The following is a 12,869-nucleotide window of genomic DNA, read 5'->3' on the forward strand; positions in this document are numbered from 1 at the left end:
CCTGGTAGTTGCGGTGTGACGTCACCCAAGAACACCACTATAAAACAATCACCTCACCGGTTCGTCTTCTGCGGACACGATGGACGTGGACTGGCAATGACGCCTACGAGGACCTTTTTCTGCGTTCTGCAGGGCATTTTCCTGATCGGTGCATCTACAGCAAATTGGAAAAAACAGCGCAATCAAAGACGAGACACAAGAGAAGCACAAAACACCGGCGCCGGTGTTTTGTGCTTCTCTTGTGTCTCGTCTTTGATTGCGCTGTTTTTTCCAATTCGTTAAACATGTACCAACCAGCCCGTATTTTCCCTCTTCTGGCATCTACAGCAACGTGCGCCTACACGTGCGTGGATAGAAGCGATATCGTCCGCGTTTATCAACTTCTTCCGATTACACTGTTGACCAGATGACAGCATGGTTATTTTCTGGCAACCTGGCTCTTCTAGCGACACCACCTGGTAGTCGCAGTGTGACGTCATCTGAGACCACCACTATAAATCAAGCACCTCACCGGTTCGTATTCTGTGGGCACGATGGACGCGGACTGGCAATGACGCCTTCGAGGACCTTGTTCTGCGTTCTGCAGGGCAATTTCCTGATCGGCGCATCTCCAGCAACGAGCGTCTACACGTGCAGGGATAGAAGCGATATCGTCGGCGTTTATTAACTTCGTCCGGATTACACTGTTGACCAGATGACAGCATTGTTATTTTCTTGGGACCTGGCCCTTCTAGCGACACCACCTGGTAGTCGCGGTGTGACGTCACTTGAGACCACAAATATACAACAAGCACGTCACCGGTTCGTATTCTGTGGGCACGATGGACGCGGAATGGCAATGACGCTAACGAGGACCTTGTTCTGCGTTCTGCAAGGCATTTGCTGATCGGCGCATCTACACCAACGAGCGCCTACACATGCTGGGATAGAAGCGATATCGTCGGCGTTTATCAACTTCGTCCGGATTACACTGTTGACCAGATGACAGCATTGTTATTTTCTTGAGACCTGGCCCTTCTAGCGACACCACCTGGTAGTCGCGGTCTGACGTCACTTGAGACCACCAATATACAAGAAGCACGTCACCGGTTCGTATTCTGTGGGCACGATGGACACGGAATGGCAATGACGCTAACGAGGACCTTGTTCTGCGTTCTGCAGGGCTTTTGCTGATCGGCGCATCTACAGCAACGAGCGCCTACACATGCTGGGATAGAAGCGATATCGTCGGCGTTTATCAACTTCGCCCGGATTACAGTTGACCAGATGACAGCATGGTTATTTTCTGGCGACCTGGCTCTTCTAGCGACACCACCTGGTAGTCGCGGTGTGACGTCACCTAAGAACACCACTATAAAACAATCTCACCTCACCGGTTCGTCTTCTGCGGACACGATGGACGCGGACTGATAATGACGCCTACGTGACCCTTTTTCTGCGTTCTGCAGGGCATTTTCCTGATCGGTGCATCTACAGCAACGAGCGCCTACACGTGCGTGGATAGAAGCAATATCGTCGGCGTTTAACAACTTCTTCCGGATTACACTGTTGACCAGATGACAGCATGGTTATTTTCTGGCGACCTGGCCCTTCTAGCGACACCACCTGGTAGTCGCGGTGTGACGTCACTTGAGACCACAAATATACAACAAGCACGTCACCGGTTCGTATTCTGTGGGCACGATGGACGCGGAATGGCAATGACGCTAACGAGGACCTTGTTCTGCGTTCTGCAAGGCATTTGCTGATCGGCGCATCTACACCAACGAGCGCCTACACATGCTGGGATAGAAGCGATATCGTCGGCGTTTATCAACTTCGTCCGGATTACACTGTTGACCAGATGACAGCATTGTTATTTTCTTGAGACCTGGCCCTTCTAGCGACACCACCTGGTAGTCGCGGTCTGACGTCACTTGAGACCACCAATATACAAGAAGCACGTCACCGGTTCGTATTCTGTGGGCACGATGGACACGGAATGGCAATGACGCTAACGAGGACCTTGTTCTGCGTTCTGCAGGGCTTTTGCTGATCGGCGCATCTACAGCAACGAGCGCCTACACATGCTGGGATAGAAGCGATATCGTCGGCGTTTATCAACTTCGCCCGGATTACAGTTGACCAGATGACAGCATGGTTATTTTCTGGCGACCTGGCTCTTCTAGCGACACCACCTGGTAGTCGCGGTGTGACGTCACCTAAGAACACCACTATAAAACAATCTCACCTCACCGGTTCGTCTTCTGCGGACACGATGGACGCGGACTGATAATGACGCCTACGTGACCCTTTTTCTGCGTTCTGCAGGGCATTTTCCTGATCGGTGCATCTACAGCAACGAGCGCCTACACGTGCGTGGATAGAAGCAATATCGTCGGCGTTTAACAACTTCTTCCGGATTACACTGTTGACCAGATGACAGCATGGTTATTTTCTGGCGACCTGGCCCTTCTAGCGACACCACCTGGTAGTCGCGGTGTGACGTTACCTGAGACCATCAATATATTAGAAGCACCTCGTCGGTTCGTATTCTGTGGGCACGATGGACGCGGACTGCCAATGACGCTAACGAGGACCTTGTTCGGCGTTATGCAGGGCATTTTCCAGATCGGCGCATCTACAGCAACGAGCGCCTACACGTGCGGGGATAGAAGCGATATCTTCGGCGTTTATCAACTTCTTCCGGATTACACTGTTGACCAGATGACAACATGGTTATTTTCTCGGGACCTGGCTCTTCTAGCGACACCACCTGGTAGTCACGGTCTGACGTTACCTGAGACCACCAATATATAAGAAGCACCTCGTCGGTTCGTATTCTGTGGGCACGATGGACGCGGACTGCCAATGACGCTAACGAGGACGTTGTTCTGCGTTATGCAGGGCATTTTCCAGATCGGCGCATCTACAGCAACGAGCGCCTACACGTGCGGGGATAGAAGCGATATCGTCGGCGTTTATCAACTTCTTCCGGATTACACTGTTGACCAGATGACGGCATGGTTATTTTCCGGCGACCTGGCTCTTCTAGTGACACCACCTGATAGTCGCGGTGTGACGTCACCTGGGACCACCAATATACAAGAAGCACCTCACCGGTTCGTCTTCTGTGGACACGATGGACGTGGGCTGGCAATGACGCCTACGAGGACCTTGTTCTGCGTTCTGCAGGACATTTTCCAGATCAGCGCATCTACATCAACGAGCGTCTACACGTGCGGGGATACAAGCGATATCGTCGGCGTTTATCAACTTCGTCCGGATTACACTGTTGACCAGATGACAGCATGGTTATTTTCTGGCGACCTGACTCTTCTAGCGACCATACCTGGAAGTCGCGGTGTGACGTCACCTGAGAGCACCACTATAAAACAAGCACCTCACCGGTTCGTATTCTGTGGGCACGATGGACGCGGACTGGCAATGACGCCTACGAGGACCTTGTTCTGCGTTCTGCAGGGCAATTTCCTGATCGGCGCATCTCCACCAACGAGCGCCTAGACGTGCAGGGATAGAAGCGATATCGTCGGCGTTTATGAACTTCGTCCGGATTACACTGTTGACCAGAAGACAGCATTGTTATTTTCTTGGGACCTGGCCCTTCTAGCGACACCACCTGGTAGTCGCGGTGTGACGTCACTTGAGACCACCAATACACAAGAAGCACATCACCGGTTCGTATTCTGTGGGCACGATGGACGCGGACTGGCAATGACGCTAACGAGGACCTTGTTCTGCGTTCTGCAGGGCATTTTCCTGATCGGCGCATCTACAGCAACGAGCGCCTACACATGCTGGGATAGAAGCGATATCGTCGGCGTTTATCAACTTCGCCCGGATTACAGTTGACCAGATGACAGCATGGTTATTTTCTGGCGACCTGGCTCTTCTAGCGACACCACCTGGTAGTCGCGGTGTGACGTCACCCAAGAACACCACTATAAAACAATCACCTCACCGGTTCGTCTTCTGCGGACACGATGGACGTGGACTGGCAATGACGCCTACGAGGACCTTTTTCTGCGTTCTGCAGGGCATTTTCCTGATCGGTGCATCTACAGCAACGTGCGCCTACACGTGCGTGGATAGAAGCGATATCGTCGGCGTTTATTAACTTCGTCCGGATTACACTGTTGACCAGATGACAGCATTGTTATTTTCTTGGGACCTGGCCCTTCTAGCGACACCACCTGGTAGTCGCGGTGTGACGTTACCTGAGACCATCAATATATTAGAAGCACCTCGTCGGTTCGTATTCTGTGGGCACGATGGACGCGGACTGGCGATGACGCCTACGAGGACCTTGTTCTGCGTTCTGCAGGGCAATTTCCTGATCGGCGCATCTCCACCAACGAGCGCCTAGACGTGCAGGGATAGAAGCGATATCATCGGCGTTTATGAACTTCGTCCGGATTACACTGTTGACCAGAAGACAGCATTGTTATTTTCTTAGGACCTGGCCCTTCTAGCGACACCACCTGGTAGTCGCGGTGTGACGTCACTTGAGACCACCAATACACAAGAAGCACGTCACCGGTTCGTATTCTGTGGGCACGATGGACGCGGACTGGCAATGACGCTAACGAGGACCTTGTTCTGCGTTCTGCAGGGCATTTTTCTGATCGGCGCATCTACAGCAACGAGCGCCTACACATGCTGGGATAGAAGCGATATCGTCGGCGTTTATCAACTTCGCCCGGATTACAGTTGACCAGATGACATCATGGTTATTTTCTGGCGACCTGGCTCTTCTAGCGACACCACCTGGTAGTTGCGGTGTGACGTCACCCAAGAACACCACTATAAAACAATCACCTCACCGGTTCGTCTTCTGCGGACACGATGGACGTGGACTGGCAATGACGCCTACGAGGACCTTTTTCTGCGTTCTGCAGGGCATTTTCCTGATCGGTGCATCTACAGCAACGTGCGCCTACACGTGCGTGGATAGAAGCGATATCGTCCGCGTTTATCAACTTCTTCCGGATTACACTGTTGACCAGATGACAGCATGGTTATTTTCTGGCAACCTGGCTCTTCTAGCGACACCACCTGGTAGTCGCAGTGTGACGTCATCTGAGACCACCACTATAAATCAAGCACCTCACCGGTTCGTATTCTGTGGGCACGATGGACGCGGACTGGGAATGACGCCTTCGAGGACCTTGTTCTGCGTTCTGCAGGGCAATTTCCTGATCGGCGCATCTCCAGCAACGAGCGTCTACACGTGCAGGGATAGAAGCGATATCGTCGGCGTTTATTAACTTCGTCCGGATTACACTGTTGACCAGATGACAGCATTGTTATTTTCTTGGGACCTGGCCCTTCTAGCGACACCACCTGGTAGTCGCGGTGTGACGTCACTTGAGACCACAAATATACAACAAGCACGTCACCGGTTCGTATACTGTGGGCACGATGGACGCGGAATGGCAATGACGCTAACGAGGACCTTGTTCTGCGTTCTGCAAGGCATTTGCTGATCGGCGCGTCTACAGCAACGAGCGCCTACACATGCTGGGATAGAAGCGATATCGTCGGCGTTTATCAACTTCGTCCGGATTACACTGTTGACCAGATGACAGCATTGTTATTTTCTTGAGACCTGGCCCTTCTAGCGACACCACCTGGTAGTCGCGGTCTGACGTCACTTGAGACCACCAATATACAAGAAGCACGTCACCGGTTCGTATTCTGTGGGCACGATGGACACGGAATGGCAATGACGCTAACGAGGACCTTGTTCTGCGTTCTGCAGGGCTTTTGCTGATCGGCGCATCTACAGCAACGAGCGCCTACACATGCTGGGATAGAAGCGATATCGTCGGCGTTTATCAACTTCGCCCGGATTACAGTTGACCAGATGACAGCATGGTTATTTTCTGGCGACCTGGCTCTTCTAGCGACACCACCTGGTAGTCGCGGTGTGACGTCACCTAAGAACACCACTATAAAACAATCTCACCTCACCGGTTCGTCTTCTGCGGACACGATGGACGCGGACTGATAATGACGCCTACGTGACCCTTTTTCTGCGTTCTGCAGGGCATTTTCCTGATCGGTGCATCTACAGCAACGAGCGCCTACACGTGCGTGGATAGAAGCAATATCGTCGGCGTTTAACAACTTCTTCCGGATTACACTGTTGACCAGATGACAGCATGGTTATTTTCTGGCGACCTGGCCCTTCTAGCGACACCACCTGGTAGTCGCGGTGTGACGTTACCTGAGACCATCAATATATTAGAAGCACCTCGTCGGTTCGTATTCTTTGGGCACGATGGACGCGGACTGCCAATGACGCTAACGAGGACCTTGTTCTGCGTTATGCAGGGCATTTTCCAGATTGGCGCATCTACAGCAACGAGCGCCTACACGTGCGGGGATAGAAGCGATATCGTCGGCGTTTATCAACTTCTTCCGGATTACACTGTTGACCAGATGACAGCATGGTTATTTTCTGGCGACCTGGCTCTTCTAGCGACACCACCTGGTAGTAGCGGTGTGACGTAACCCGAGACCACCAATATACAAGAAGCACCTCACCGGTTCGTCTTCTGAGGACACGATGGACGTGGGCTGGCAATGACGCCTACGAGGACCTTGTTCTGCATTCTGCAGGGCATTTTCCAGTTCGGCGCATCTACAGCAACGAGCGGCTACACATGCTGGGATAGAAGCGATATCGTCGGCGTTTATCTACTTCGTCCGGATTACACTGTTGACCAGATGACAGCATTGTTATTTTCTTGAGACCTGGCCCTTCTAGCGACACCACCTGGTAGCCGCGGTCTGACGTCACTTGAGACCACCAATATACAAGAAGCACGTCACCGGTTCGTATTCTGTGGGCACGATGGACGCGGAATGGCAATGACGCTAACGAGGACCTTGTTCTGCGTTCTGCAGGGCTTTTGCTGATCGGCGCATCTACAGCAACGAGCGGCTACACATGCTGGGATAGAAGCGATATCGTCGGCGTTTATCAACTTCGCCCGGATTACAGTTGACCAGATGACAGCATGGTTATTTTCTGGCGACCTGGCTCTTCTAGCGACACCACCTGGTAGTCGCGGTGTGACGTCACCCAAGAACACCACTATAAAACAATCACCTCACCGGTTCGACTTCTGCGGCCACGATGGACGTGGACTGGCAATGACGCCTACGAGGACCTTTTTCTGCGTTCTGCAGGGCATTTTCCTGATCGGTGCATCTACAGCAACGTTCGCCTACACGTGCGTGGATAGAAGCGATATCGTCCGCGTTTATCAACTTCTTCCGGATTACACTGTTGACCAGATGACAGCATGGTTATTTTCTGGCGACCTGGCTCTTCTAGCGACACCACCTGGTAGTCGCGGTGTGACGTCACCTAAGAACACCACTATAAAACAATCTCACCTCACCGGTTCGTCTTCTGCGGACACGATGGACGCGGACTGATAATGACGCCTACGAGGACCTTTTTCTGCGTTCTGCAGGGCATTTTCCTGATCGGTGCATCTACAGCAACGAGCGCCTACACGTGCGTGGATAGAAGCAATATCGTCGGCGTTTATCAACTTCTTCCGGATTACACTGTTGACCAGATGACAGCATGGTTATTTTCTGGCGACCTGGCCCTTCTAGCGACACCACCTGGTAGTCGCGGTGTGACGTTACCTGAGACCATCACTATATTAGAAGCACCTCGTCGGTTCGTATTCTGTGGGCACGATGGACGCGGACTGCCAATGACGCTAACGAGGACCTTGTTCTGCGTTATGCAGGGCATTTTCCAGATTGGCGCATCTACAGCAACGAGCGCCTACACGTGCGGGTATAGAAGCGATATCGTCGGCGTTTATCAACTTCTTCCGGATTACACTGTTGACCATATGACAGCATGGTTATTTTCTGGCGACCTGGCTCTTCTAGCGACACCACCTGGTAGTCGCGGTGTGACGTCACCCGAGACCACCAATATACAAGAAGCACCTCACCGGTTCGTCTTCTGAGGACACGATGGACGTGGGCTGGCAATGACGCCTACGAGGACCTTGTTCTGCGTTCTGCAGGGCATTTTCCAGATCGGCGCATCTACAGCAACGAGTGGCTACACGTGCGGGGATAGAAGCGATATCGTCGGCGTTTATTAACTTCGTCCGGATTACACTGTTGACCAGATGACAGCATTGTTATTTTCTTGGGACCTGGCCCTTCTAGCGACACCACCTGGTAGTCGCGGTGTGACGTCACTTGAGACCACAAATATACAACAAGCACGTCACCGGTTCGTATTTGCTGATCGGCGCATCTACAGCAACGAGCCCCTACACATGCTGGGATAGAAGCGATATCGTCGGCGTTTATCAACTTCGTCCGGATTACACTGTTGACCAGATGACAGCATTGTTATTTTCTTGAGACCTGGCCCTTCTAGCGACACCACCTGGTAGTCGCGGTCTGACGTCACTTGAGACCACCAATATACAAGAAGCACGTCACCGGTTCGTATTCTGTGGGCACGATGGACACGGAATGGCAATGACGCTAACGTGGACCTTGTTCTGCGTTCTGCAGGGCTTTTGCTGATCGGCGCATCTACAGCAACGAGCGCCTACACATGCTGGGATAGAAGCGATATCGTCGGCGTTTATCAACTTCGCCCGGATTACAGTTGACCAGATGACAGCATGGTTATTTTCTGGCGACCTGGCTCTTCTAGCGACACCACCTGGTAGTCGCGGTGTGACGTCACCTAAGAACACCACTATAAAACAATCTCACCTCACCGGTTCGTCTTCTGCGGACACGATGGACGCGGACTGATAATGACGCCTACGTGACCCTTTTTCTGCGTTCTGCAGGGCATTTTCCTGATCGGTGCATCTACAGCAATGAGCGCCTACACGTGCGTGGATAGAAGCAATATCGTCGGCGTTTAACAACTTCTTCCGGATTACACTGTTGACCAGATGACAGCATGGTTATTTTCTGGCGACCTGGCCCTTCTAGCGACACCACCTGGTAGTCGCGGTGTGACGTTACCTGAGACCATCAATATATTAGAAGCACCTCGTCGGTTCGTATTCTTTGGGCACGATGGACGCGGACTGCCAATGACGCTAACGAGGACCTTGTTCTGCGTTATGCAGGGCATTTTCCAGATTGGCGCATCTACAGCAACGAGCGCCTACACGTGCGGGGATAGAAGCGATATCGTCGGCGTTTATCAACTTCTTCCGGATTACACTGTTGACCAGATGACAGCATGGTTATTTTCTGGCAACCTGGCTCTTCTAGCGACACCACCTGGTAGTCGCAGTGTGACGTCATCTGAGACCACCACTATAAATCAAGCACCTCACCGGTTCGTATTCTGTGGGCACGATGGACGCGGACTGGCAATGACGCCTTCGAGGACCTTGTTCTGCGTTCTGCAGGGCAATTTCCTGATCGGCGCATCTCCAGCAACGAGCGTCTACACGTGCAGGGATAGAAGCGATATCGTCGGCGTTTATTAACTTCGTCCGGATTACACTGTTGACCAGATGACAGCATTGTTATTTTCTTGGGACCTGGCCCTTCTAGCGACACCACCTGGTAGTCGCGGTGTGACGTCATTTGAGACCACAAATATACAACAAGCACGTCACCGGTTCGTATTCTGTGGGCACGATGGACGCGGAATGGCAATGACGCTAACGAGGACCTTGTTCTGCGTTCTGCAAGGCATTTGCTGATCGGCGCATCTACAGCAACGAGCGCCTACACATGCTGGGATAGAAGCGATATCGTCGGCGTTTATCAACTTCGTCCGGATTACACTGTTGACCAGATGACAGCATTGTTATTTTCTTGAGACCTGGCCCTTCTAGCGACACCACCTGGTAGTCGCGGTCTGACGTCACTTGAGACCACCAATATACAAGAAGCGCGTCACCGGTTCGTATTCTGTGGGCACGATGGACACGGAATGGCAATGACGCTAACGAGGACCTTGTTCTGCGTTCTGCAGGGCTTTTGCTGATCGGCGCATCTACAGCAACGAGCGCCTACACATGCTGGGATAGAAGCGATATCGTCGGCGTTTATCAACTTCGCCCGGATTACAGTTGACCAGATGACAGCATGGTTATTTTCTGGCGACCTGGCTCTTCTAGCGACACCACCTGGTAGTCGCGGTGTGACGTCACCTAAGAACACCACTATAAAACAATCTCACCTCACCGGTTCGTCTTCTGCGGACACGATGGACGCGGACTGATAATGACGCCTACGTGACCCTTTTTCTGCGTTCTGCAGGGCATTTTCCTGATCGGTGCATCTACAGCAACGAGCGCCTACACGTGCGTGGATAGAAGCAATATCGTCGGCGTTTAACAACTTCTTCCGGATTACACTGTTGACCAGATGACAGCATGGTTATTTTCTGGCGACCTGGCCCTTCTAGCGACACCACCTGGTAGTCGCGGTGTGACGTTACCTGAGACCATCAATATATTAGAAGCACCTCGTCGGTTCGTATTCTTTGGGCACGATGGACGCGGACTGCCAATGACGCTAACGAGGACCTTGTTCTGCGTTATGCAGGGCATTTTCCAGATTGGCGCATCTACAGCAACGAGCGCCTACACGTGCGGGGATAGAAGCGATATCGTCGGCGTTTATCAACTTCTTCCGGATTACACTGTTGACCATATGACAGCATGGTTATTTTCTGGCGACCTGGCTCTTCTAGCGACACCACCTGGTAGTCGCGGTGTGACGTCACCCGAGACCACCAATATACAAGAAGCACCTCACCGGTTCGTCTTCTGAGGACACGATGGACGTGGGCTGGCAATGACGCCTACGAGGACCTTGTTCTGCGTTCTGCAGGGCATTTTCCAGATCGGCGCATCTACAGCAACGAGTGGCTACACGTGCGGGGATAGAAGCGATATCGTTGGCGTTTATCAACATCGTCCGGATTACACTGTTGACCAGATGACACCATTGTTATTTTCTTGGGACCTGGCCCTTCTAGCGACACCACCTGGTAGTCGCGGTGTGACGTCACTTGAGACCACCAATATACAAGAAGCACGTCACCGGTTAGTATTTTGTGGGCACGATGGACGCGGACTGGCAATGACGCTAACGAGGACCGTGTTCTGCGTTCTGCAGGGCATTTGCTGATCGGCGCATCTACAGCAACGAGCTCCTACACATGCTGGGATAGAAGCGATATCATCGGCGTTTATCAACTTCGCCCGGATTACAGTTGACCAGATGACAGCATGGTTATTTTCTGGCGACCTGGCTCTTCTAGCGACACCACCTGGTAGTCGTGGTGTGACGTCACCCAAGAACACCACTATAAAACAATCGCCTCACCGGTTCGTCTTCTGCGGACACGATGGACGCGGACTGGCAATGACGCCTACGAGGACCTTTTTCTGCGTTCTGCAGGGCATTTTCCTGATCGGTGCATCTACAGCAACGAGCGCCTACACGTGCGTGGATAGAAGCGATATCGTCGGCGTTTATCAACTTCTTCCGGATTACACTGTTGACCAGATGACAGCATGGTTATTTTTTGGCGACCTGGCTCTTCTAGCGACACCAACTGGAAGTCGCGGTGTGACGTCTCCTGAGACCACCACTATAAAACAAGCACCTCACCGGTTCGTATTCTGTGGGCACGATGGACGTGGGCTGGCAATGACGCCTACGAGGACCTTGTTCTGCGTTCTGCAGGGCATTTTCCAGATCGGTGCATCTACAGCAACGAGCGGCTACACGTGCGGGGATAGAAGCGATATCGTTGGCGTTTATCAACATCGTCCGGATTACACTGTTGACCAGATGACAGCATTGTTATTTTCTTGGGACCTGGCCCTTCTAGCGACACCACCTGGTAGTCGCGGTTTGACGTCACTTGAGACCACCAATATACAAGAAGCACGTCACCGGTTCGTATTCTGTGGGCACGATGGATGCGGACTGCCAATGACGCTAACGAGGACCTTGTTTTGCGTTATGCAGGGCATTTTCCAGATCGGTGCATCCACAGCAACGAGCGCCTACACGTGCGGGGATAGAAGCGATATCGTCTTCGTTTATCAACTTCTTCCGGATTACACGGTTGACCAGATGACAGCGTGGTTATTTTCTGGCGACCTGGCTCTTCTAGCGACTCCACCTGGTAGTCGCAGTGTGACGTCACCTGAGACCACCAATATACAAGAAGCACCTCACCGGTTCGTCTTCTGTGGACACGATGGACGTGGGCTGGCAATGACGCCTACGAGGACCTTGTTCTGCGTTCTGCAGGACATTTTCCAGATCAGCGCATGAACAGCAACGAGCGTCTACACGTGCGGCGATAGAAGCGATATCGTCGGCGTTTATCAACTTCGTCCGGATTACACTGTTGACCAGATGACAGCATTGTTATATTGTCGGCACCTGGCTCTTATAGCGACACTACCTGGTAGTCACGGTGTGACGTCACCTGAGACCACCAATATACAAGAATCACCTCACCGGTTCGTATTCTGTGGGCACGATGGACGCGGACTGGCAATGACGCCTACGAGGACCTTGCTCTGCGTTCTGCAGGGCATTTTCCAGATCGGCGCATCTACAGCAACGAGCGGCAACACGTGCGGGGATAGAAGCGATATCGTTGGCGTTTATCAACATTGCCCGGATTACACTGTTGACCAGATGACAGCATGGTTATTTTCTGGCGACCTGGCTCTTCTAGCGACACCAACTGGTAGTCGCGGTGTGACGTCACCCAAGAACACCACTATAAAACAATCACCTCACCGGTTCGTCTTCTGCGGACACGATGGACGCGGACTGGCAATGACGCCTACGAGGACCTTTTT

The sequence above is a fragment of the Amblyomma americanum genome, chromosome 6 (assembly GCF_052857255.1).
Source record: "Amblyomma americanum isolate KBUSLIRL-KWMA chromosome 6, ASM5285725v1, whole genome shotgun sequence".
NCBI lineage: Eukaryota > Metazoa > Arthropoda > Arachnida > Ixodida > Ixodidae > Amblyomma > Amblyomma americanum.